This window comes from Gossypium hirsutum, chromosome A12 (genome assembly GCF_007990345.1).
Source record: "Gossypium hirsutum isolate 1008001.06 chromosome A12, Gossypium_hirsutum_v2.1, whole genome shotgun sequence".
Taxonomy (NCBI): Eukaryota; Viridiplantae; Streptophyta; class Magnoliopsida; order Malvales; family Malvaceae; genus Gossypium; species Gossypium hirsutum.
In genome coordinates this window covers 105,844,017-105,870,493 of record NC_053435.1, presented here as the reverse complement: position 1 = coordinate 105,870,493, position 26,477 = coordinate 105,844,017, and the positions used below count along the sequence as shown (strand labels likewise).

General features: G+C 33.6%; 2 long non-coding RNA genes across 2 annotated transcripts; one reads left to right on the top strand and one right to left on the bottom strand.

Annotated features, from left to right (window-relative positions):
* Window positions 1-5,536: 5,536 nt before the first annotated feature.
* LOC121211166 (uncharacterized) lies at window positions 5,537-6,494 on the top strand. Its single transcript, XR_005906528.1, has 2 exons — window positions 5,537-5,861; window positions 6,166-6,494. It is a non-coding gene; the product is annotated as an uncharacterized lncRNA (long non-coding RNA).
* Window positions 6,495-24,214: 17,720 nt separating this feature from the next.
* On the bottom strand, window positions 24,215-25,057 carry LOC121211165 (uncharacterized). The gene is made up of 2 exons (XR_005906527.1): window positions 24,878-25,057; window positions 24,215-24,581 (listed from the first exon to the last, which is right to left on the bottom strand). It is a non-coding gene; the product is annotated as an uncharacterized lncRNA (long non-coding RNA).
* Between the last annotated feature and the right edge of the window lie 1,420 nt (window positions 25,058-26,477).

The window sequence follows — 26,477 nt, the reverse complement described above, 5'->3', positions numbered from 1 at the left end:
GTTGAATAGAATGAAGGTGAAAAAAGGTATTTTAACAATTTTTTAACAATAGTTTGTTTGAGGATGTCATGTGGCGGCAGTTTTTAACTTGGTTTATAATATAAACCAAAGTTAAAAATATGAGAGTTCATGATATTGAAAAGGCTTCTATGAAGGGAAGATCCAAGCTACATATAGGGGATGATAATGGTTTTTTTTTTTTTTGCTTCATTTGAACTGTTGTATTGTTAGAGACAAAACAGAACAGTAATTAAAATAGAAAATTACAACAGTCAAGAACACAGTCGCAACCACAAGAAAACAACTAACAAGACAAGATATCACCACCAAGCTTTAAACACTTGCGACCAATTAACACCAGCCAACGCAAATGGGAAAGCCTTTTTTTTTTGCATATTACAAATTACAAAGGAATGATAACATTAACTTTGAACCTTAGTATCTCGGGTGCCAACAAAGGATTTAATCACTATTTTTATATGTTGTTGGCCCATATGATTGTTCGAATTTAATAACATTTTGTTAATACAAAAACATTTGAATTATTTCTCAATAATAAATTCATATATGAGCAAGGCCCCCAAATGTAAATTTGATATCCAAGTGCCCAAACAATTATCTTTATTTTTGAATTTATTCTCACCGTTTGTTCTCACAAATAACATACAACAAATTAATCTATTTAGCAAATGCTTACGGGACACACTCATTTATAATGGACACATGCTGGTGTCTCTACCATAAGGGCCATTCCCATGCATGAAAATCTTTTGATTGATTTGATTCGTCGTTATTCCACTAGACCTAAGCTTGGTTGTGGTTGTAAAATGAGACCCTAGTACACATGTATCCAACCATGATTTATGTGGGGTAGGATTGTCGTACGTACAAATATATATACACATGTAAAACTTATTGTTAATGTACCTAAAGCGAGATACCCATTCAAAAGAAAAAAGAAAAAAAAAACATAGTGACAAAATGAACACTATTGAGCTGAATAATGTCGAATGCTTCCATATGTATAGCTCATACTTTGCTGTCATTTTTCACACGGATTGTCCTTCTTAATAAGTCCCATCATTTGTCCTCTTGTTTTATTTTTTATTTTTTGGCTCACACCATGTTCATTCCTTTTTAAGATAATATTTTTCTTAAAATAATTATATTAATTAACTCTGTATTAAACAATAACAAAACTTTGTTTATGAAATATAATTACTATTATTATGAGTTTTTTTTTTTAAAGTCTCCATTTGTTTAAATTATCACATACCATCCAATTTTATATATATGATTATGAATGATGATGAAATGAGAGTATGTTGTTGTAAAAGCCTAGATGCTCGCGTCCTTGTTTCGCAAACTAATTATTATTTTTACTACCTATTTTGGAAGAATTTAAAGCTATGGTCTGCCATTTGATTATCACTTATACATATATATTATTATTTGTTCGTTGATCAATAAGTGATTAATTGAATGCAATTTTTTTATGCATATATCTTATATTTTAAATTGTGATAACGAGAAATGGCAAACATTGTGATTGAAGTAGGGAATTTGAGAATTTATGGTCTAAATAAATTAAATTCATATCTGTTTACTGATTAAACTATCCATTCAGTATATCTAAATATTAAATATATTATTTTATTAAAGTTGTGTGACCCAAATTCTTATTAAATAAATACAACGGTAAAATAAGGGATCTTTGTAGGATTTAAGGTCTAGTGTCGAAACTCCTCTTGTATAGAACTACACTTCTTTTATTTGATATTGATTAGAATAATGGTTTTCAACTTTTAAATAGATGTAGTCGAAACTCGTATTATATCGTTCAGTTTTCAACATTAGTGAATTTCTCCTCCTCTACTCGTGATTTTTTTCTCGAAAAGATTTTCACGTAAAATCTATATATTTTATTTTTCTTTTCTTTTTACTTTGCGATCGTTCTATATTATCATTATCATTATAGACGTTAATTTTAACATTTTTTTATAAATCCAATCTAACTCCAAATCCTGCTTGAGCCAGACATCCATAAAAATATTATATTAGGATTTACCCATGAAGAACATGGTGATATTCAAGTTGAAAGGCACGACGTCCATAAGAATGAAACGATGATTAAATAAATTATACAAACAGTGGGATAAAGAGCATTGACCTAGAAAATATTCGGGGTTTGTGGGTAATCATGCGCACTGAAAAAGCCATAGCCAACCGACTAAGTTTTAAATGGAGCATTCAACACAAGCTTTTTTGCTGAATAATGATTAATGATGTAAAATCCTGGGAATAGTGATGCACTTTATTAGTAGAAAATTTGCTGGACATCGCTTTCAACCTTAATTCTAATGATTATTTCTTAATTAACCAAAAAATATTGGTGTTGGTGCTATAACCGGCAGGGCTATTTGTTGGGATATAAGTAGGGTTTATGATGTTATAGGTTCCAAAATCATATATAAGCCCTAATTAGCTACCTACTCAACAAACTTTTTAGGTCTATAATTAGAGTGTGGAAAGTGTTTTGTGTGGGTAAATTTGTAGTCAATTTTACAGGCAATTAACATTTGAAAGATGGAGGATTGTTAATGGTATCACTTTAGAAATTATTATCCTTAAATCATGATGGAGAAACACTTTATATACATAAGTATAAATTTATAAGATATGATTTTATTAATGCTATTTTAATTGAATTTTTAAAGTAATAATATCATATTACTTAGTTTTGTTCTTAATTTAGTTATTAATTTAAGCTCAGATTTAACATGTATATTTAAAATATGTGTTATCATATTTTAAATGTGTCTTGTTAAAAAAGGGAAAAAAAGAAGAAACAGTTCTCTTATATTTTATAAACACCGTTTTATTTTCTTAATTAGTCGAGTCCAAGTTATATAAATGATAGATACATGCATATTTAAAATTTAAATATACTCTATGTCAAATTTAAGCTAATACTTAACACTCAAATTAATATTAAGCTTATAAATGGAAATGGTTGATATAATATTAGTGTTCTAATAATTCAATTAAACATTTGAAGCTTACAAATCAATTCAAAATTGAATCACAATCTAAAAACGATTATTGTAATTAATTTTTTTATTGGAGGAAAATTAAAGGACCGTGTTTACATCAAAAAGTCTTAGAAATAAGCTTGGGTTTTAACCCATTTGTTCATGCAGTTACCTTATTTAATATAAAGATAAATCCTAAAATTTTACATGAATTATGGTGTAATGTGTAAAGATATAAATAAATTTTGATTTTGTATAATTTTATACATAAACTTTTGAATTAATTCAATTTTTGTAAAAAAACAAACATCATTATTGATATGACACTATTTTGCATTTGCATATTACATCACGGTTGTCGAAACCATTTTTTTGAAAATAACGGGGATCGACTTTTTTAAAACAAAGTGTGGAGTCGCCACCAATCCTTTTTGTTTAGGTGGGATTAGATCACCTAATAAAATATTTTATTCCATTTAAATCAATTTTGGCCTACGTAAATTTAAGAAAACGAGTTCGGGAGCCGGTTACGTATGAGGAAGGATTAGCACCCTCACTACGCCCAAAATTGGTACCAAATTGATTAAGTACTGTCCTTATGTCTAAGTTTTAAAGCTATTTTTGAAATATGGTTTCTTTGGAAGCATTTGAATGGCTCAAGTTGGTCGTCAAAATTCTCTTGTTTCAGAGGAATACAGCATCACATCCAGCACGATAGGACACGATCCTTTATACCCTCGAAAACACGATAAATTTTGACTTCCAAAAGTTTATATGTTGAAAATTACAAAAGGATGCCCAATTATTTAGTCCAACAAAAAACCGAAACCCAGCACAGTAGGGCACGATTCCTCGAATTTCTAAACATTGAACATTGCCTTGTTTTAAAATTTAGAAAACATGAGTGAAATTCTAAAGGAATATTTGATTATTTCAAACAAACGGGAAATTGCAACCCAGCACGATAGGGCACGATTCCCCGAATTTCCAAACATCAAACATTGCATTCGTTTTAAGGAATTTTCAAAATACGGATAAAATTTCAAATGAATGTTTGATTATTTGGGCGAACAGAAAATCGAAACCCAGCACGGTTGGGCACGATTCCTCGAGTTCCCAAACATCAACTATTACCTTTGTTTTAGTGAATCTTCAAATAAACAATTGTAGAACTAGCTCAAAACGTATTAATTTTATTTGAAATAAGATGGAATAATAATTTTCTTTTAAAAAAAGTTGAAAATTATAATGCAACATTTGTAGACTAAAGGAAAAAATAAAAAATGGGGTAACATGCACTCATGAAATATAATGCCAATTAACCAACCAATAATTAACAAATTAACAAAACTAATAATTGAGTATAACTAATCTAAGACAAATGTAATCAAACTTCTAAGCATGGATGGAGAACAACAATACGACAAATATACATGAAATAATACAAAAATGACTAACCCATGAGATACCAAACAACATAAAATTAATATGATACAAAACAACTTCTAAAGAATGATGCATTGATGTGCAAATAACACGTCTTAGGACTTGAAATAATCTATGAGAGAAATAAAGAACACGTATCTATTTTTTTTTAAATTGATGTTGCAAAAAGAAAACATTTAAATCAAATAATATGCCAAATATTAAAAATATATATATATTTACGAAAAGATTGACAATATACACAATGGAGGAGAATTTAAATGATACACAAAATATAAAAGGATAGTAAAAATACATGATAAAATATGATCTTAGAAAATAATTTTGCACACAATAAATTTAAAAACATATGTATATATAAACGAATTTAGAAGCAATTAAATGTAAAAAAAAAAGGCTTGGGAATAATATGCGTATAAGATTAAATTAATTTTGCTATAAATTATATATGTGCCATTATACATAAAAGCATTTAAATGAGATACTATAAAGTATTAGAATAATATAATATAAAGAAGTATCTTGAAATAATAATTTTATAAACACGAAAAATGCAGTTTCTAAAATAGCTTCCTATATACATAAAAGCATTAAGTAAATTTTAAATAGAAAACTCCACCAAAATAATATATGTACGAATATACAAAAATATTTAAATGAGATATTAAAAATAATAATAACTTTAAAACAAAACACAATTTCCAAGTAGCTTAAAATATCAAATTATCAAACCAAAATTAAAAAAAATGAATGTGAAACGAATTTTAAAAATAATGAAAAGAACTTAATTGAAATAAAATTAAAATAAGAGGGAAAATTTATAAAAACTTGAAATCAAATTGAGGACTAATACGCCACGCATGCAAATGCACGAGGACCAAATCTAGAAATATTCCAAATTTTAAAACATTGTGCTCAGGCGCGGTCTAAATTGCAACAACACACAAATTTTAGAAAAAAATTAAAACAAATAAAATAGAAATAAAAGTTAATTGGAAACCAGCGCAAAGGGGAGGAACTTGCCATATAATTAACCCTCAAGGACCAAATGGTGACATTTCAAAGCCATTAATATTGGCTCAAAACGTTGTCACTTCATGTCCTTTAAAAAGTAAAAAAAAAAAAACCCTAATGAAGCAAAGCCACCATTTCCTTCCCTTTTCTAAAAAAATAGAGTAAAAAATCTCAAAGCCATTACCCCATTCGGCTAACCCCCAAAATTTTGAGCAAATCAATCGCCACCACTGTAATAGGTGGTTATCGACATGCACGCATCACACTTAGAACCTTGGTTTAAAGATTACCAATCTCAATCCTTGAAATCTCATCTTGACCTTTGATTTCAACAAAGGAGATGAAGATTCTGATGGCCTATTCGCAAAGGTAAGCACTCCCCTTCCCTTTTTTGTTTTTAAATGCAAATAAAAAAAACGAAAATTTCACATAAAAAATGAAGGAAGCAGATAAAAAACGCAAAAGATCCAGAGATCTAAAACAGAAATCACCTTTTAAATTGCTTTTGAATTTTTCTTTTCAATATGCTTCTCTCAGTGTGCATAAAGAGAGAAGAGGATACATTGATATTTCTTGGCTATTTATAGCCACAACAAAAGAGAAAAAATACAAAGTTTCTGCTTGGTTTTTGCTCTTGCTACTGTGTCCGTCCTTTGCTTGTCTTCTTTTATAGGTACAGAGGCAACGTGGCGGGGGTAGCTGGCAAGTTCGGAGGCTGCTGGTGGCGCAGCTGCTGCTAGGGCTAGGGTTTGCTGCAAACATGGTTTACGTTTTAGGCCTTTTTGGGCTTAGGGTTTTATTAGTTTTGGGTTTTAAACTTAGGTTATGTAATTTGGATTTTGATAATGGACTATTAATTATTTGGTTTTTTTATGTTTTTTAATTGTTTGGGCTGGTTAATAGTTTGGGCCCGAGCAAATTTGGGTACTTACAGCTGCCCTTCTTTGCTTATTGTCGTGTAATGAGAATAGAGCAAAGACCATAAAAGGGTCAAATTTACCGAGACCTGCCGAGTCTCGACTTCTCTTGGCGCTTCTTTTCTTCAAGTATCCTCAATGTGTTCCACTACAACTTTAGGGGTTGGATTTGTGAATTATAGCTTCAATCTACTCCACTGCAACTTTAGGGAGAAAAGATTTGTAACTTCGACCTACCCCACTGCAACTTCAGGGGGATAAGGTTTGTGGCTTCAATTTGTTCCATTGAAATTCCTAGGAGAAGATTCGCTATCTTTAGTCTGCTCCACTACAACTTCAGGGAGATAAGACTTGTAACTTCAATCTACTCCACTGGAACTTCGAGCAGATACGAACTGTGGCTTCGAGCCGCTTCAACACCATTTCAGGGAGAAGAGATTTGTAGCTTCGATCTACTCCGCCGAAACTTCAAGGAGATACGAGATTTGCAATCTTCGGCCTACTCCACTACTGCTTAAGGAGATAGGATGATGGCTTAAATCTGCTCCACTACTGGTTAGGGAGACAAGATTCGCCGTCTTCGATCTGTCCCACTGCAACTTCAGGGAGACAAGATCTACAATCTTCAACCTACTCCACTACTGCTTAGGGAGATAGGATGGTGGCTTAAATCTATTCCACTACCAGCTAGGGAGACAAGATTCACCGTCTTCGATCCACTCCACTACTGCTTAGGGAGATAAGATCTAAAATTTCCAGCCTGTTACCCTACTGCTTAGGGGGTTAAGGCTCACCGTCTTCGATTTGCTCCATTACTGCTGAGGGAGACAAGATCTACAATCTTCGGCCTGTTACCCTACTACTTAGGGGGTTAAGGCTCACTGTCTTTGATTTGCTCCACTACTGCTTAGGGAGACAAGATCTACAATCTTCGTCTTGTTACCCTACTACTTATGGGGTTAAGGGTCACTATCTTCGATCCGCTCCACTACTGCTTAGGGAGACAAGATTCACCGTCTTCGATCTATTCCACTGCAACTTCAGGAAGACAAGATCTGCAATCTTTAGCCTACTCCACTATTGCTTAGGAAGATAGGATGGTGGCTTAAATCTGCTCCACTACTAGCTAAGGAGACAAGATTCGCCGTCTTCGATCCGCTCCACTACTGCTTAGGAAGATAAAATCTGAAATTTCCAGCCTATTACCCTACTGCTTAGGGGGTTAAGGCTCACCGTCTTCGATTTGCCCTATTACTGCTGAGGGAGACAAGATCTACAATCTTCGGCCTGTTACCCTACTACTTAGGGGGTTAAAGCTCACTATCTTTAATTTGCTCCACTACTGCTTAGGGAGACAATATCTACAATCTTCGACCTGTTACCCTACTACTTAGGGGGTTAAGGCTCACTGTCTTCGATCCGCTCCACTACTGCTTAGGGAGACAAGATCTACAATCTCTTGCGTGTTACCCTACTACTTAAGGGGTTAATGCTCACTGTCTTCGATCCACTCCACTACTACTTAGGGAGATAAGATCTGAAATTTCCAGCCTGTTACTTACTACTTAGGGGGTTAAGGCTCACTGTCCCCGATCTGTTCTGCTACTGTTTAGGGAGACAAGATCTATAATTTTCAGCCTGTTACCCTACTGCTTAGGGGGTTAAGGCTCATAGTCTTTGATCTGCTCCATTACAACTTCAGGAAGGCAAGATCTGCAATCTTCAGCCTACTCCACTACTGCTTAGGGAAATAGGATGGTCCATCCTCGGTCTGCTTCCTTGCTACATTAGGAAGATAAGACTCCACTCTTCAACCTGCTCTTTTGCTACCTCAGAGAGATAAGGTTGTGAATTCACCGATGTTGCTACGTCGTCCTTTAGTGACATGATCTGTAGAATCGGTTTTATGTATCTATGCTTATGCCAAATAATTAGGATGTTAAGATCGAAATGAATCAAATGCTCCTAACTAGATGTGATGCTTATGTCAAATAATTAGGATGCTATGATCGACATGAATCAAATGCTCCTAACTAGATGTGTTATGAATGCAGAAATGAAAATGATCCTTTTTTTTTAAGGCTTAATGTATCATTGCTCATTGTTCATCAGAGCCTTATCATTGACGTATTATGTTGCCATCTTGTTCAGCTGGCATTCTTGACAGAAAACCTAAAGAAACAATCATATTCTGCTCAGCAAGCTTGCCCCGCTATAATTTCAGAGCCCCTTCCCCTGTACTTTCTAGAGCATAAAGGTTGTACTTCCCACTGCAACTTCAGGGGAATAACATTTGGTTCTTCTATCCATCCTGTTGCAATTTAGAAGTATAGGATTCGCATTATCTTCAATCAATTTGATCCGTTACACCATTCCCTGGGTGTAATGACTAGATGTATATGCCTGATATCAACATGAATAAAGAATACCATTTTTCCTCTTCTCGAGAAGAATCTAATTGCTCGCTCTTCGTTGGGATTACAACACCAATGTAATTTCATTTTAGTTCAAACAAAGTTTTTCGTAGAAAATCCAATGAGATAATCTTAATTTGGGCTTAAATATTTCCAACCCTCGTGCTTGGTGTGTTTTAAACAATAGTCCCATTTCAGGTTCTTGTATTATTTAGAAACTTCTAAAGTAATATGCGAAACTCCTTTTATGAAACCACTAATCGTTATTTCAATGCGAAATGCTTGAAAAAGATCATAATCATGGACAATAAAGGAATAAATTGAGAGCATAACTTGAAACAAACACGTTAATCTAATATAGCAAATGATATTAAAAAAGAAATTTATTATAAGCATTTTGAACAGAATAGGGTAATCAAATATAGCAAATTCAAAAATAGATAAAATGGAAAACTAGGTGCCCCAGTTATCGCAGCTTGAGCTTCTCTGTACCAACTTCTTGATGACCATTTTGAGCTCAATCTGTGTTTAGGGGGTCCAAAGTACTTTATCGATGCCCCAAGTCGTAGCATACTTCTTTATTTTTAATTCAAGCATAGCAAGACTACTGTGTGCCCCACTTTGATCCAAATTTGAGCCGCCCTTTGCGAGTTTTCAACTCAAATCCCCTTTGGTCTCAAGACGCCCTTTGCGGGTTTTCGCCTTGACCTCTCCTTTTTCTTTCTTCTCTTCTTGATTTTTTTGAATGTTTTTATTATTCTTTTTGGCTGCCTTTGCTGCACTATGATATGATGTCTCATCTTTGAACAGACCATAATTTTTTGACATTGTGCAGTTGTATGATCCTCTCTGTCATTCCTTGTCGACATCTAATTTTTTTCTCTTTTTTTGGGGGGGGTTTGATGACTGTCGACTTTGTAATATTGGCATATGAAGTGACCTTCACCCTCTTCATGAAGTAATCGACAAATACCGAGATTAATCGATGTATGAGAATGGCCTTATAACACCCATGGTCCATATAGAGAAAGTTTGTGAAGAAATGAATGAGGCACATGAATCTTGTTTCCCTAAATACGACCTAACTGATACAATCTCCTTTCATGGTAGATCAACAGTACCCGAACCTCATGATTAACGTGTCTACCGTAAAACCATCAACATGTGTCTTTTTGACACCGTATAGACATTTTTCAGCGTCCACAAGTCTTAATATCCCAGGTACATCTTGACAGGATTATGCGAAAACATCTTTGAATTTTTGGAATAACTCAATGACGATTCGCTTTGTCTTCGGAGTGACTCAGGCTCTGATCTTTGCCTCTTGCTCACAATGTCTACTGACTCTTTAGAGTAAGCTCTTATTTCACCATCCTTAACAAATCAGGAGATAAGTTACGATCTCTGTCATCTTCAAAGTCCTGAGGTCCACTTAAACACATATCTCACCACAAAAGGGAGTCAGTTACAACGTTGCTCATGTCATTGACATCTGCGGGCCTGTTGTAAGTACGAAGGCAAGCTCCAAATGATTCTAAGGATCATTACTTGTATGGTATGATCATCAATGAAAAATGAAAGAAAGTTCGAAAGAAAATTCAAAGAACAATAGAATATATAAATAGAAAGAATATTTGCTCAAAAAGATGCATTTTATTGAAATAAAGATTCTGGACACAAGCCTATTTCACAAAAGGATTCCTATTGCTTCTAGGCTTAAAGAAACAAGATTATTTTGAATATTACTCTAGATTAGTTCTAAAAATATAGGAATTTATTCCACAGACCTATTTAAATATTCCCAAGTATGCAAGGGTTTGGAAACTTTTACTCCCCAGTTCCCTTTTCGGATATGTCATTCGGATTCCCCAATATTCCTTCCAGGCTTTTGACTTATTCAAGGCATCGCAACTCTCTTGCCTTTACTTTCAAATATTGCATTTACTTCATTGTCAGAGCAATTAGGTTCTGAAGAATCGTCAAAATTCACAATTCTGATTTCAATAAACCTTTCGACCAACTTTTTAAATGTAGTGCAGTTTTCAATTGAGTGCCCCGTTATTCCCGTGTGGTACACGCATTGAGCATTCTCATTATACCATTTTGGGAATGGAAGTTGTACAGGTTCTGAATAGAACGGAGACACAACATGCACATCAAAAAGATTCTGATACAATTCCTTATATGACATCGGAATGGGTGTAAACCGGAGCCTTTCTGTATGTGACCTTGAGTTGGATTCTTGACTTGAAGAGTCTGGATAGCTAATAGTTACAGCCCCCGGCTGGTCTACATTGACAAATTTGGAAGGCATGCTCACGATGTTCACTTCATTTTCCTTATTCCTCGAGGTTGACCTTTTAGCACTTTCTCCTGCATCTATTTGCCCACTTCTTACTGTATTTTCGATCATCTCATCAGACATTACTATATCTGAAAAGCTCAGAGTAGTGCTTCCAAACATATAATTAATGAACGGGGCTTTCAGAGTATTGATGAAAAGCATCGTGGTCTCCTTTTCCAGAAGAGGCGGCTGGACTTGTGTAGCTACCTCTCTCCATCTTTGGGCATATTGCCTGAAGCTCTCATTTTGCTTCTTTTCCATATTCTGCAAGGTAATTCTATTGGGTGTCATGTCTGTTACATGACTATACTACTTCATAAAAGCTTGTGCTAAGTCTTTCCATGAATTGATTTTAACACGACTCAATTGATTGTACCATTTAGCTGCTGACCCGATCAGACTGTCTTGGAAGCAATGGATTAATAGTTGATCGTTATTAACATATCCTGTCATCCTTCGACAGAACATTGTAATGTGAGCTTCAGGACAACTAGTCCCATTGTACTTTTCAAACTCTGGAACCTTAAATTTTGGCCGGAGTACTTGATCGGGGACCAAACTCAAATCCTTGGCGTTAACTCCACAGTAGATGTAACACCCCCTAACCGCAAACCGTTACCGAAACGAGGTTATGAAGCATTACCGGACATATCAGACAACTTACGAATAATTTACAATCAATATAACTTTCATAGTATAATATAATAATTAAGTCTCTATCTTGAACTCTCGAAGTTCAAACACGTATTAAAAGTTGAACGGGACTTGTTCGAGTATTCCAAATTTTTTTATAAAAATTTCAGCAGTATTTCTGCTTATTTTTACCTAAACCTCTTGCAAATTCAAACCAAAACAACCAACACCAATATTTCACATTCATATACTAATATTTATATTATTAACAAAATTTTAATTTAATAACTATTATAGCATCATTCAAAATTGATTAAAAACTTCATTCATTTAACAACTTGATGTTCAGGTATCAAAATATCATGTACTTTCCTTACCATTTCATTTAACCATCTAAATTATATAATTCATCCTTCACTACCCAAAGTAATATACATATTCAAGTGACTAAATAACACCTATGTACATGCCACCTTTACCCAAAAGAAAAATATACATCACCAAGTTTGTGTTGAAGTCGAGATTGTTCTGGATGCTGAGCCGGGACACTTGACTTCTACTAACCTGCGCACGGAAACAACCGTACGCTGAGTATGGATATACTCAGTGGTATTACTATAATCCAAGACTATTTAACTTTAATAAATTACAAACATCAATTATTTACCCTATTAACAAATAATCTCATTTTCAAAATTTCATTTCAATTATTTACCCTATTAACAAATAATCTCATTTTCAAAATTTCATTTCAATTATTTACCCTATTAACAAAGCTCGGACTATGACAGATACGCGGATTTCCACCCAAACACACCAGAATATCCAACCCAAACACACCCGAAATATTGTAAATCCTCCATAACACACCGGTATAATATATCCTCCCAAACACACCAATAAGGCATTAAATGCCTATTCGAATAAACCGAAGTATATAATAACAGAAACATCTTCTCGGCTGAACTACAATCTCTTCATCACATCACAAATCCAATGGCATGCCATTTGTATCGAATCTAGTCCGACGAGTTAATAGGGTATTATTTTACTTTTTCTAATTTCAATTTCACATACTTACCTCAAGTCTTATTTACCATACATAACAACTAAAATTTCAGCAATCAATAATAATTAAAATTCGAATTATAGTAATACACACAGTAATTCTCCCGTTTTAGTCCTCGATGACTTTCTCCTTTCTTTTCGATGCTGATGCTTCAGGTTCTTTGTTGGCTACGAAAATAATAATTTATAATCATCAATACAACATGATTCAATTTAATTCATGAGCCTAAACATGCAAATTTAACCATTTTTAATGTATATATATAATTTCACCATTAAGCTGTCTACTTGAGTCATTGTTACTAAATTATTTATATCTTGAGCTACGAAAATCCAAATTAATATTCGTAAATTTTCCTTAAAACTAGATCATATATCTTCTAACCATAAAATTTCCAGAATTTTTCGTCCAGCCATTTAGTATAGTTTATTCGTTAAATACTCCCCTGTTATTTCATTTGACAGTTCTAACCTCTCTCTACTAAAAATAAATTATCTCATTGTACAGAACTTGAATAAGGTTCTTGTTTATTTATTTTGAAACTAGATTCATTAAGGAGTTCACATATATAAATTACACTCCATAATAATTTTTGTACAATTTTTAATGATTTTCCAAAGTTAAAACAGGGCATCTCGAAATCACCCCGAACCAGTATTACAAAATTTCAAATATCTCTTGATTCATCAATTAATTGCTTACACTGTTTCTACTATAAGAAACTAGACTAAATAAGCTTTAATTCCATATTTTGTTCATCCTCTAGTTCAATTTATAAATTTTTTAGTGAATTTTCAAAGTCAGACCATTGCTACTTCCCAAAACTGTTTTGATGTAAAATGTTAATAACCAAATTTATAACACCAATTCACACCTTATTCCTATTCAAATTTCAGTTAAACTCAAATTTAAATATTAAATTTTCAACATATTTTCTTAATTTCGAATTTTCCTCAATTTAGTCCCTAAAACACAAAACTTATAGCTTACTTTGCAATTCAATCCTTATATCTATTCTAACTTGAATTTCATTCAATTAAACCCCTATTTCATCATTTTATTCAACATGAACTTTGTTTAAAAACCTAAGAACTTCCAAACTAACAACTTAATTTCATCAAAAACTTGTTTTAAGACTTCTAAAATATCAAAATTATGAGAAAAGGACTTGATTGAGCTTACCAATTAACTCCAAGCTTCATAAACCCTATTTCCCCTTTTCTTTCTTCTTTCTCCCCTGTTTCTTCTCTGTTTTCGTTTTCATTTCCTTTTCTTTTAACATATTTGTTTCTTTTATATATATAATAATATAATATAATATAATACAATATAATATACTTAATTATTAAATAAATATATATTTTTTTAATCAATAAAATCTTTGATATTTTCTACGTTAAACCGCCTCAGCTATAGGAAATGGTTTAATTTCCTCTTAAGTCCTTCTAATTTTTCTTTAATCTATAATTAAACTTTTACCCTTATTCAATTTAATCCTTTTTTACTAATTACTCTAAATTAAGCTAAATTTACTTAATTAAAACCTAATTAAATACACTACTAGACTCATAAATATTTTTAATAATTATTTTCGAACTTATTTCACTAAGACGGAGGCCCGATAACACATTTTTCTGGTGCCCACGGATTTTGGATCGTTACATTTCCTCCCCCCTTAAAAAAATTTCGTCCTCGAAATTTTACCTGAAAATAAGTGAGGATACTGTGATCTCATAGTTTCCTCTGGCTCCCGCGTTGCTTCTTCTACACTATGGCTTCTCCACAGTACTTTTACTAGAGGGACTCGTTTGTTTCTTAATTCTTTCACTTCTCGAGCTAGTATTTGAACTGGTTCCTCTTTATATGACAAATCTGGTCTAATATCAATGTTTTCAGTAGAGATAATATGAGATGGATCCGATCGATACCTTCGTAACATGGAAACATGAAAAACATCATGAATTTGTTGTAATTCCGGAGGTAAAGCTAATCGGTAAGCAACTGGTCCAACTCTCTCCATAACTTCATATGGTCCGATAAACTGAGGACTTAACTTTCCTTTTCGGCCAAATCTTAATACTTTCTTCCAAGGAGAAACTTTGAGAAACACTTTATCCCCGACTAAGTATTCAATGTCTCGACGTTTCGGATCAGCATAAGATTTTTGTCTGTGAAAAGTTGCTTTTAATCTCTGTTGAATCTTCTTGACTGTTTCTTCTGTTTCACGAATTAATTCAGGTCCAATTATCTTCTTTTCATTTAATTCTGTCCAACATACAGGTGATCGACATTTTCTACCATATAGAGCTTCATACGGAGCCATCTGAATACTGGACTGATAACTGTTATTATAAACAAATTCAGCTAACGGCAAGTAACGTTCCCAACTACATTCAAATTCAATAACACAAGCTCGAAGCATATCTTCCAAAATTTGAATTACTCGCTCAGATTGCCCATCAGTCTGTGGATGAAATGCTGTATTGAAATTAAGTTTAGTACCCAAAGACTCATGTAACTGTTTCCAGAATCTCGATGTAAACCGAGGATCTCGATCAGAAATTATAGAAGCCGGTATACCATGCAACCTTATAATTTCCCAAATATAGACCTCTGCAAGTTTCTGAAATGACCAATCCATTCTGACAGCTATAAAATGAGCCGATTTTGTGAGTCGATAAACTATTACCCATATAGCATTTTTCTTACTTGCAGACAATGGCAATCCCGTAATGAAATCCATCGTAACACGATCCCATTCCCATTTCTATTTACTAACATATTCAACTATCTCTTTTTTCGTCCCAGGCCACCAGTACAATTCTCGTAAATCTCGATACATTTTCGTGCCTCCGGGGTGCATAGCAAACAAACTATCATGAGCTTCCCTTAGAATTAACTCTTTAAGCTCAGAAGTATTTGGAATACAAATCCGATTTCGAAACCTCAAGCATCCACAATCATCGATACTAAAATTTTCTGCTGTACCATTCTGTACCATCTCTCTTTTCTTCAATAATTTGTTATCTTCCAACTGAGCTGATCTAATCTGATCAAACATTACCGGTTTTACTCTTAATTCAGCCAAAAGACTCCCATCATCAGTGATACTAAGTCGTGCAAACATTGCCCTTAATTCAATTACAGCTTTTCTGCTTAATGCATCAGCTACAGTATTAGCTCTTCCCGGATGATAGTCTATAACACAATCATAATCTTTCAGAAGCTCGATCCAATGCCTTTGTCTCAAATTCAATTCCTTCTGAGAAAGAAGATACTTCAAACTCTTATGATCAGTATAGATGTAACATTTTTCACCATAAAGATAATGTCTCCAAATTTTCAATGCAAAAATCACAGCTGCTAACTCAAGATCATGAGTAGGATAATTCCTTTCATGTGGTTTCAATTGACGAGATGCATAGGCTATTACCTTCCCATCCTGCATCAATACACAACCCAAACCACTCAAAGAAGCATAACTATACACTACAAAATCTTTACCCGATTCTGGCAATGTCAAAACTGGTGCCTCGGTTAACATTCGCTTCAATGTTTCAAAACTTTTCTGACACTGATCATCCCAAATAAAAGGAACATTCTTCTGCAGTAGTTTAGTCATTGGTAGTGCTATCTTCGAGAATCCATTTACAAACCTCCGATAATACCCAGCTAAACCGAGAAAACTGCGTACCTCCGATATATTCTTTGGCGCCTTCCACTGAACAAATGCTTCGATCTTCTTTGGATCAACTCTAATCCCGTCACCAGATACTACATGTCCTAAAAATACAACCTCTGATAACCAGAATTCACATTTACTAAGCTTTCCATACAACTGTTTCTCTCGCAAAATTTGTAGAATTATTCGAAGATGCTGATCATGTTCTGCATCTGTCTTCGAATATACCAATATATCATCAATGAAAACCACCACAAACTGATCTAAATACGACTAAAAGATACGATTCATGAGATCCATAAAAGCAGCTGGGGCATTTGTTAACCCAAATGGCATTACCAAGAACTCATAATGGCCATACCTCGTACGAAAAGCTGTCTTCGGTACATCACTTCCTTTTACCTTCAACTGATAGTAACCCGACCTTAAGTCAATCTTCAAAAACACAGAAGCTCCTCTCAACTGATCAAATAAATCATCAATGCGAGGCAACAGGTACTTATTTTTAATTGTTACCTTGTTCAACTGTCGGTAATCAATACAAAGTCGCATAGAGCCATCTTTCTTTTTAACAAACAATACTGGAGCTCCCCAGGGTGAAATGCTTGGTCTAATAAATCCACGATCTAGTAAATCTTGTAACTGCACCTTCAACTCTTTTAACTCAGTGGGCGACATTCGATACGAAGGTATAGAAATTGGTGTTGTACCTGTAACAACATCATGTGCATCGCCCTCCTCACGGGTCCGGACTACGTACGCTCTGGCTGGCGCTCTGGCCTCTGACTGTTGTGTAACTATATCGCTGTTTCTTCTAACACCTCCACCTCTAGACACAGAACCCGAACCACCCCTACTAGATCCTCTGTCACGAACAGTAGGTGTGGCACTTTCACCTTTCGAACAATCTCGGATGAAATGATCTGTAGCCCCACATCGAAAACATCGTCGAGTTATCCTCTAACATTCACCTAAATGTTTCTTTCCGCAGTGCTCACAGTCTGGAATTTCTATACTTCGGGATGGACCTCTCACACTACTAGTATATACTGTCATCTGTTTACCTCTGCTTCTACCACCTCTGTCTGAACTAAAACTGGATCTCCAGTCACTTCTTGATTCTCTGAATCTCTTCGGTAATGGATTAAAACTAGTAGTTCCCATACGTTTCCCAGCTGATTTACCAATTTCTGATTTTTTATCCAGACCCAGTACTTGTTCTATCATTTTGCTCGCTCAACCAGATCAACAAGTTCAGTAATTCTGAGACTTACCAATTGAATCTTGATTTCATCTCGCAGTCCCCGTATAAATCGTTTACAACTATCAGCCTCGGTTGGAACATATTCTAAAGCATACCTGCTCAATCTAGAGAACTCTCGCTCAAAATCCAGTACTGACATATTCCCCAGTTTCAACACTAAAAACTCTTGCTTTTTCTCTTCGATGTACAATTCCCCAATATACTTCTTCTGAAATTCTTTTTGAAACAAGTCCCAAGTTACCTGATCATCCGGCAAATGTCTAACCACAGATTCCCACCAGAGATACGCTTCTCCTTGTAACAGTGATACAGCATATATCAGACTCTCTCGAGGGGTGCAGTCTAATTGTTGCAAAACTCTTTTTGTTGTTTCTATCCAATTTTCAGCAATGGATGGATCAGCTCCTTTTAATCCCTGAAATTCCGTGGCACCATATTTTCGTAACTCTTTAATTGGGGCCTGTCTGACAGCGGGTACAAATGTAGTAGCAGGTATAGCTCTCAGTATATGCTGTAATGCATCAGCTATATCTCTTAACACTTGTGAGGTATTTCTTTCTCTCCCTACGTTAGGAGATTGATTATTTAACGGATTCACACCAGGTGTAACAGATTCAGTTTCTTCTAATTCTCGACTTCCAGTATACATTTCCTGTTCAACATTATCCATTCTTTCATCTGACATTTTATCTATAAAACAAAATCAAATAAATACATTAGCATCCAAAAATCCCGACTCAATTTCGACTCGACAGTGGCATGTACTTCTAAACTCACTTCCGAGCCCAATTTAGCCCGAGAATCGACTAAACCTGATAGCTCTGATACCAATAATTGTAACACCCCCTAACCCCAAACCGTTACCGGAACGAGGTTATGAAACATTACCGGACATATCAGACAACTTACGAATAATTTACAATTAATATAACTTTCATAGTATAATATAATAATTAAGTCTCTATCTTGAACTCTCGAAGTTCAAACACGTATTAAAAGTAGAACGGGACTTGTTCGAGTATTCCAAATTTTTTTATAAAAATTTCGACAGCATTTCTGCTTATTTTTACCTAAACCTCTTGCAAATTCAAACCAAAACAACCAACACCAATATTTCACATTCATATACTAATATTTATATTATTAACAAAATTTTAATTTAATAACTATTATAGCATCATTCAAAATTGATTAAAAACTTCATTCATTTAACAACTTGATGTTCAGGTATCAAAATATCATGTACTTTCCTTACCATTTCATTTAACCATCTAAATTTTATAATTCATCCTTCACTACCCAAAGTAATATACATATTCAAGTGACTAAATAACACCTATGTACATGCCACCTTTACCCAAAAGAAAAATATACATCACCAAGTTTGTGTTGGAGTCGAGATTGTTCTGGATGCTGAGCCGGGACACTTGACTTCTACTAACCTGCGCACGGAAACAACCGTACGCTGAGTATGGATATACTCAGTGGTATTACTATAATCCAAGACTATTTAACTTTAATAAATTACAAACATCAATTATTTACCCTATTAACAAATAATCTCATTTTCAAAATTTCATTTCAATTATTTACCCTATTAACAAATAATCTCATTTTCAAAATTTCATTTCAATTATTTACCCTATTAACAAAGCTCGGACTATGACAGATACGCGGATTTCCACCCAAACACACCAGAATATCCAACCCAAACACACCCGGAATATTGTAAATCCTCCATAACACACCGGTATAATATATCCTCCCAAACACACCAATAAGGCATTAAATGCCTATTCGAATAAACCGAAGTATATAATAACAGAAACATCTTCTCGGCCGAACTACAATCTCTTCATCACATCACAAATCCAATGGCATGCCATTTGTATCGAATCTAGTCCGACGAGTTAATAGGGTATTATTTTACTTTTTCTAATTTCAATTTCACATACTTACCTCAAGTCTTATTTACCATACATAACAACTAAAATTTCAGCAATCAATAATAATTAAAATTTGAATTATAGTAATACACACCGTAATTCTCCCGTTTTAGTCCTCGATGACTTTCTCCTTTCCTTTCGATGCTGATGCTTCAGGTTCTTTGTTGGCTACGAAAATAATAATTTATAATCATCAATACAGCATGATTCAATTTAATTCATGAGCCTAAACATGCAAATTTAACCATTTTTAATGTATATATATAATTTCACCATTAAGCTGTCTACTTGAGTCATTGTTACTAAATTATTTATATCTTGAGCTACGAAAATCCAAATTATATCCGTAAATTTTCCTTAAAACCAGATCATATATCTTCTAACCATAAAATTTCCAGAATTTTTCGTCCAGCCATTTAGTACAGTTTATTCGTTAAATACTCCCCTGTTATTTTATTTGACAGTTCTGACCTCTCTCTACTAAAACTAAATTATCTCATTGTACAGAACTCGAATAAGGTTCTTGTTTATTTATTTTGAAACTAGATTCATTAAGGAGTTCACATATATAAATTACACTCCATAATAATTTTTGTACAATTTTTAATGATTTTCCAAAGTTAAAACAGGGCATCTCAAAATCACCCCGAACCAGTATTACAAAATTTCAAATATCTCTTGATTCATCAATTAATTGCTTACACTGTTTCTACTATAAGAAACTAGACTCAATAAGCTTTAATTCCATATTTTGTTCATCCTCTAGTTCAATTTATAAATTTTTTAGTGAATTTTCAAAGTCAAACCATTGCTACTTCCCAAAACTGTTTTGATGTAAAATGTTAATAACCAAATTTATAACACCAATTCACACCTTATTCCTATTCAAATTTCATTTAAACTCAAATTTAACTATTAAATTTTCAACATATTTTCTTAATTCTGAATTTTCCTCAATTTAGTCCCTAAAACACAAAACTTATAGCTTACTTTGCAATTCAATCCTTATATCTATTCTAACTTGAATTTCATTCAATTAAACCCCTATTTCATCATTTTATCCAACATGAACTTTGTTTAAAAACCTAAGAACTTCCAAACTAACAACTTAATTTCATCAAAAACTTGTTTTAAGACTTCTAAAATATCAAAATTATGAGAAAAGGACTTGATTGAGCTTACCAATTAACTCCAAGCTTCATAAACCCTATTTCCCCTTTTCTTTCTTCTTTCTCCCCTGTTTCTTCTCTGTTTTCGTTTTCATTTCCTTTTCTTTTAACTTATTTGTTTCTTTTATATATATAATAATATAATATAATATAATATAATATAATATAATATAATATACTTAATTATTAAATAAATATATATTTTTTAATCAATAAAATCTTTGATATTTTCCACGTTAAACCGCCTCAGCTATAGGAAATGGTTTAATTTCCTCTTAAGTCCTAATTTTTCTTTAATCTATAATTAAACTTTTACCCTTATTCAATTTAATCCTTTTTACTAATTACTCTAAATTAAGCTAAATTTACTTAATTAAAACCTAATTAAACACACTACTAGACTCATAAATATTTTTAATAATTATTTTCGAACTTATTTCACTAAGACGGAGGCCCGATAACACACTTTTCTGGTGCCCACGGATTTTGGGTCGTTACAGTAGAAGTCAACATTCTCCATTGCCTTAAATTTTTCTTTCAACCACCATACCGATCCTCGAGCTGTTTTGGTAGTTCTATCTTTGCTTTTTCCATTTTATCCAGGTTAGGAACTACGGAAGTGGTTGGATTGTTCCCTGGATTGAAGCTTGAGCCTATCGGGTAATTCATTGGTGCCGAGGTACCAGCCTGATATTGCTGAGATCTTATAGCAATAGGTACACCCTGCGGACATGTCTGAACATCCATCGAGGTAAAACCCGGAGGGTAGAGAGGCTCCTCATTGTCCTCCCCAGCATTGATCGTAGAGCTTTTCCCTTTTCCTAGACCCTTAGTTAGTAATTGGGACAACCAATCCATCATATTCCTTTGAGACTCTAGCACTTGGTCTCTCATACCTTGCAGGATTTTAGTTAGCTGCTCTTGCATCTATTTTTGTAGCTTGTCTTGCATCTCTCTCTAAAGTTGTTTGAGTCTTTCCAGCCTTTAATCCATATCTTTAATCTTTTTTCGTGTATCTTAAAGATGCTTGGTTAGTAAGTTTTTATCAGTTCCAAATTAACTAAAATGATTTTAACTAATTAAGGACCCTTTCATAAAAATCTAATGCAAGTGATGCAATGATGCAATGCAATGCAAAATGCACGGGATGAATGCAAAGGAAAGAAAGGCGTTGATTTTGAATTCAATTCCATTAGAACAACTTTTCTAGAAAACAAATTCCTTTACATAAAACGGATTACGTATACGGCATTGCTTTCATGTTCCAAGCGAATATACTGATCCCTTTTCTTTGTGAAAGTCAAATCTCGCAAGCTTCCAATAAATGCCTCTACTAGCTCATTTTTGCTTGATCCAGGCCACGACTTATATCCTCGCAATGTTGATTAGCTCCTTTAAAAAAGTTAGGACGCGATGGCTCTTGAATAATCTTTATCGGCTTGAACCTTTAGGTAAAGTCTTGTTTTCCTTCGCGAACTGTCAGCCTTCTTCTGTCGTGTTTACTTAGACCATATTCAGACAACTGTATTGTAATCCATTTTATCAAGAAATTTATTTTCTTATGACAAATTGTTCTATTTAGCAATCAAATATGAATCAACACCTCCTTTCTATGATGATGTAATTCAATGCAGTAATAAACAAACAAAAACAAAACACGTTAGTAGAGAAATAAATAACAAATAAAGTGCCTATTCGGGTGACCACTAAATTTGGGCAAGGTTCTACCTAAGGTGGACTCTCAAGGTTCACTATATGTGGCTGGGTTCTAAAGAGAAGGTGCCTGAACCAGCAGATTCCTCAATCCTCACCCAGTATAGGCTCACATGGATCGAGTTCGGTTCAGGGGAATACATTTCCCTATTTCCATGCTGAGATGAAAATCTCACGAAATCATAGGTACAGATGTATCCCGGAAGCAGTCCACTAGCCCATGCGGAGGTGGAAAACTTACGAAAGCATAGTTTCTTACTCCCACTTAAAGGTATAACCACAACGGTCATGCAATGCAATGCAAAAGTACAATACAAGGCTCGAATTAACAATCATGCAAACGAATGCAACAAAGAATCATGATTTTCAAATCAAATTCTCAATTTTAGACAAAAGGACAAAAAAAAAATCAATTTTATGGCTTGACTCTCTTGTTCAATCCCTAGTGGAGTCGCCAAGCTGTCGAAACAATTTTTTTGAAAATAACGGGGATCGACTTTTTTAAAACAAAGTGTGGAGTCGCCACCAATCCTTTTTGTTTATGTGGGATTAGATCACCTAATAAAATATTTTATTCCATTTAAATCAATTTTGGCCTACGTAAATTTAAGAAAACGAGTTCGGGAGCCGGTTACGTATGAGGAAGGATTAGCACCCTCACTACGCCCAAAATTGGTACCAAATTGATTAAGTACTGTCCTTATGTCTAAGTTTTAAAGCTATTTTTGAAATATGGTTTCTTTGGAAGCATTTGAATGGCTCAAGTTGGTCGTCAAAATTCTCTTGTTTCAGAGGAATACAGCATCACATCCAGCACGATAGGACACGATCCTTTATACCCTCGAAAACACGATAAATTTTGACTTCCAAAAGTTTATATGTTGAAAATTACAAAAGGATGCCCAATTATTTAGTCCAACAAAAAATCGAAACCCAACACAGTAGGGTACGATTCCTCGAATTTCTAAACATTGAAATTGCCTTGTTTTAAAATTTAGAAAACATGAGTGAAATTCTAAAGGAATATTCTATTATTTCGAACAAACGGGAAATTGCAACCCAGCACGATAGGGCACGATTCCCCGAATTTCCAAACATCAAACATTGCCTTCGTTTTAAGGAATTTTCAAAATACGGATAAAATTTCAAATGAATGTTTGATTATTTGGGCGAACAGAAAATCGAAACCCAACACGGTTGGGCACAATTCCTCGAGTTCCCAAACATCAACTATTACCTTTGTTTTAGTGAATCTTCAAATAAACAATTGTAGAACTAGCTCAAAACGTATTAATTTTATTTGAAATAAGATGGAATAATAATTTTCTTTTAAAAAAAAGTTGAAAATTATAATGCAACATTTGTAGACTAAAGGAAAAAATAAAAACATGGGGTAACATGCACTCATGAAATATAATGCCAATTAACCAACCAATAATTAACAAATTAACAAAACTAATAATTGAGTATAACTAATCTAAGACAAATGTAATCGAACTTCTAAGCATGGATGGAGAACAACAATACGACAAATATACATGAAGTAATACAAAAATGACTAACCCATGAGATACCAAACAACATAAAATTAATATTGTAAACAGGCCAATTTGCCCGGCCCTTTTGAAACCAAAATAAAAACAATAATAATAATAAAACCCAATAATTAATGTCCATTTACAGTTCAAAGCCCAGAATTGTTACAGTGACCCAATACCTAAACTAATGCCCAAGCCCAAATCTGGACCCAAATATCTAAGGCCCAAATGGCCCAAAACATATTAGAAACACGAAAAACCTTAGGTCACCCCTCCCTCCTTGCGCCGCAGTCCTCACGAGCAGCCTAACCACATCGCGCCACGCCCACATTCCGTATGCTCCGTACCGTCCAGCAGTCACGTCCGCGCCAGCACAGCCCATACCCGAGCGTCAGCACACCTGCACTTGCAAAGAAACAAACAAGCAACAACAGAAATACAAACAAAAGAAAAATATTGTATTATTATATTATAATTTTCTTTTCTCTCTTTTTCGGCTATAAAGCCGAGATTTTAATCCTTGTAATGTTTTACGAACGAAAATATACGCACAAAGAATACAAAAAAAGCAGAGGTGACTTCTTTCTTCCTGGAATCCTTTTAGTTTTCTATGCATCGTTTAGTTTCCAGTTTGGGTCATTCATCATATTTGTTTTAAAAAAAATAAACAAAAAAACGGTGACAGAGGAGCCTTACCGTGCGAGCAAGCCGTGGATTTCTCCTCCTTTCCTCCTCAAAATTGAAGTGGAGGAGGGATTTCGGGCTGAAATTCCTCTAGGCGCGAAGGATCCCATCTGTCGAAGATGAATCGGCGCTAGAAAGAGAGAGTTTGAGGCCGACGATTAAGAAGAGAGGCTAGGGTTCTTGATTCGGCTGAATATGGCATGGATTGAGGCTTTTATAGAATCAAAAACGGCACCGTTTGGACCCTTTTCAATGGCTCCAAAACGGTGCCGTGTGATTATGCCCGACCCGATCCGTCCCTTTTACCCCTGGGACCCGCATGTTTTCGTGGTGAGGGGATATTTACGTGAAAAGTCCTCCCCTTTCGCGTGCGCATTCAATCGCGCCCTTTCTGTTTCACTTAGTTTTCTTAAATTAGCTCGTCAATCTACGCATGTTTGCAAATTAGTCCCGTTTTAATGCTGCGTTGTGAGGACTGGTATATTTCCAGTTTAGATCCTTCTGCATTTGCGCGCATCGCGCATTGGTCCCCTTTTTTTATTGTTTTGTTTTCAAATTATCCCTTTTGTTTTGGATTGATTCTAATTAAATCCTTTTAGTTTATAGTCCTTTTGGTTCTTAATTAATTATTTTAATTTTTAAGCAACTTTGGTAATTGTTTTTTTCATTGTTGTAAATTCGTTTTTGAAATGTTATTATCATACTTTGTATACTTTGAATGTTTATCTCCTTTATATTATTATACATATACATATTTTATAACAAAGTTAACGTATTTTCATGCATATAATGTTTTTTTATTCTAACCATGTATTTTAGCATATATTTTTGCTATGATAATATGTTTGGTATATATGTTTTTGCACAAAATTATTTTTCTACTTGCTTATATTAGTACACATATTTGGTTTATATATATTATTAAACCTATACATATTATCATTTCTATATAAATTTACATGTACTCACTTTTAAATTTATTTATATATATATATTAATACACTTATTACTTTAATAGATTTTTTATTTAAAATACTTTTTGCTTTATGATCTATCAAGTATTCTCTTTATGTATGTATGAAATTATTTTTAGAAACTTCATCTTCGTAATTATAAAATTATTATTTTTGAATATTTCTTTATATTATATTACTTATGTGTTTTATATAGCTTCTTATTTAAATATTTTGGACATAAGGGTATGTGTATAATTTTTAGACTAACTTAAGATTTTCATATATACTATTATTAATCTCATGTTTTTACAATAGATTTACATGTACATATGTCTTTTAAATCTATTTTTGTGTTATGTCTCGTCTTGTATCCTTATTATTCTTTTGCATTATATACTATTAAAGTTAGCATGTAGTTTGTCAACTTTTAAATATATTTGTGTTTAAAATATTTTTCATGCAATTTGATTCAAACTTTCATTCTAAAATATCTGTTTCAAAAAATTATATATCTATCCCTAGTTTTTTTTATATACAAATTTGTCAACCTACATTTTATGTGTCCATTTATTCGTCGTTATTTTATAATAGTTGTATACCATATTACTTCTTTGATTTACATTTTGTTTTGTGTATCTAGTGTTAGTCATATTACA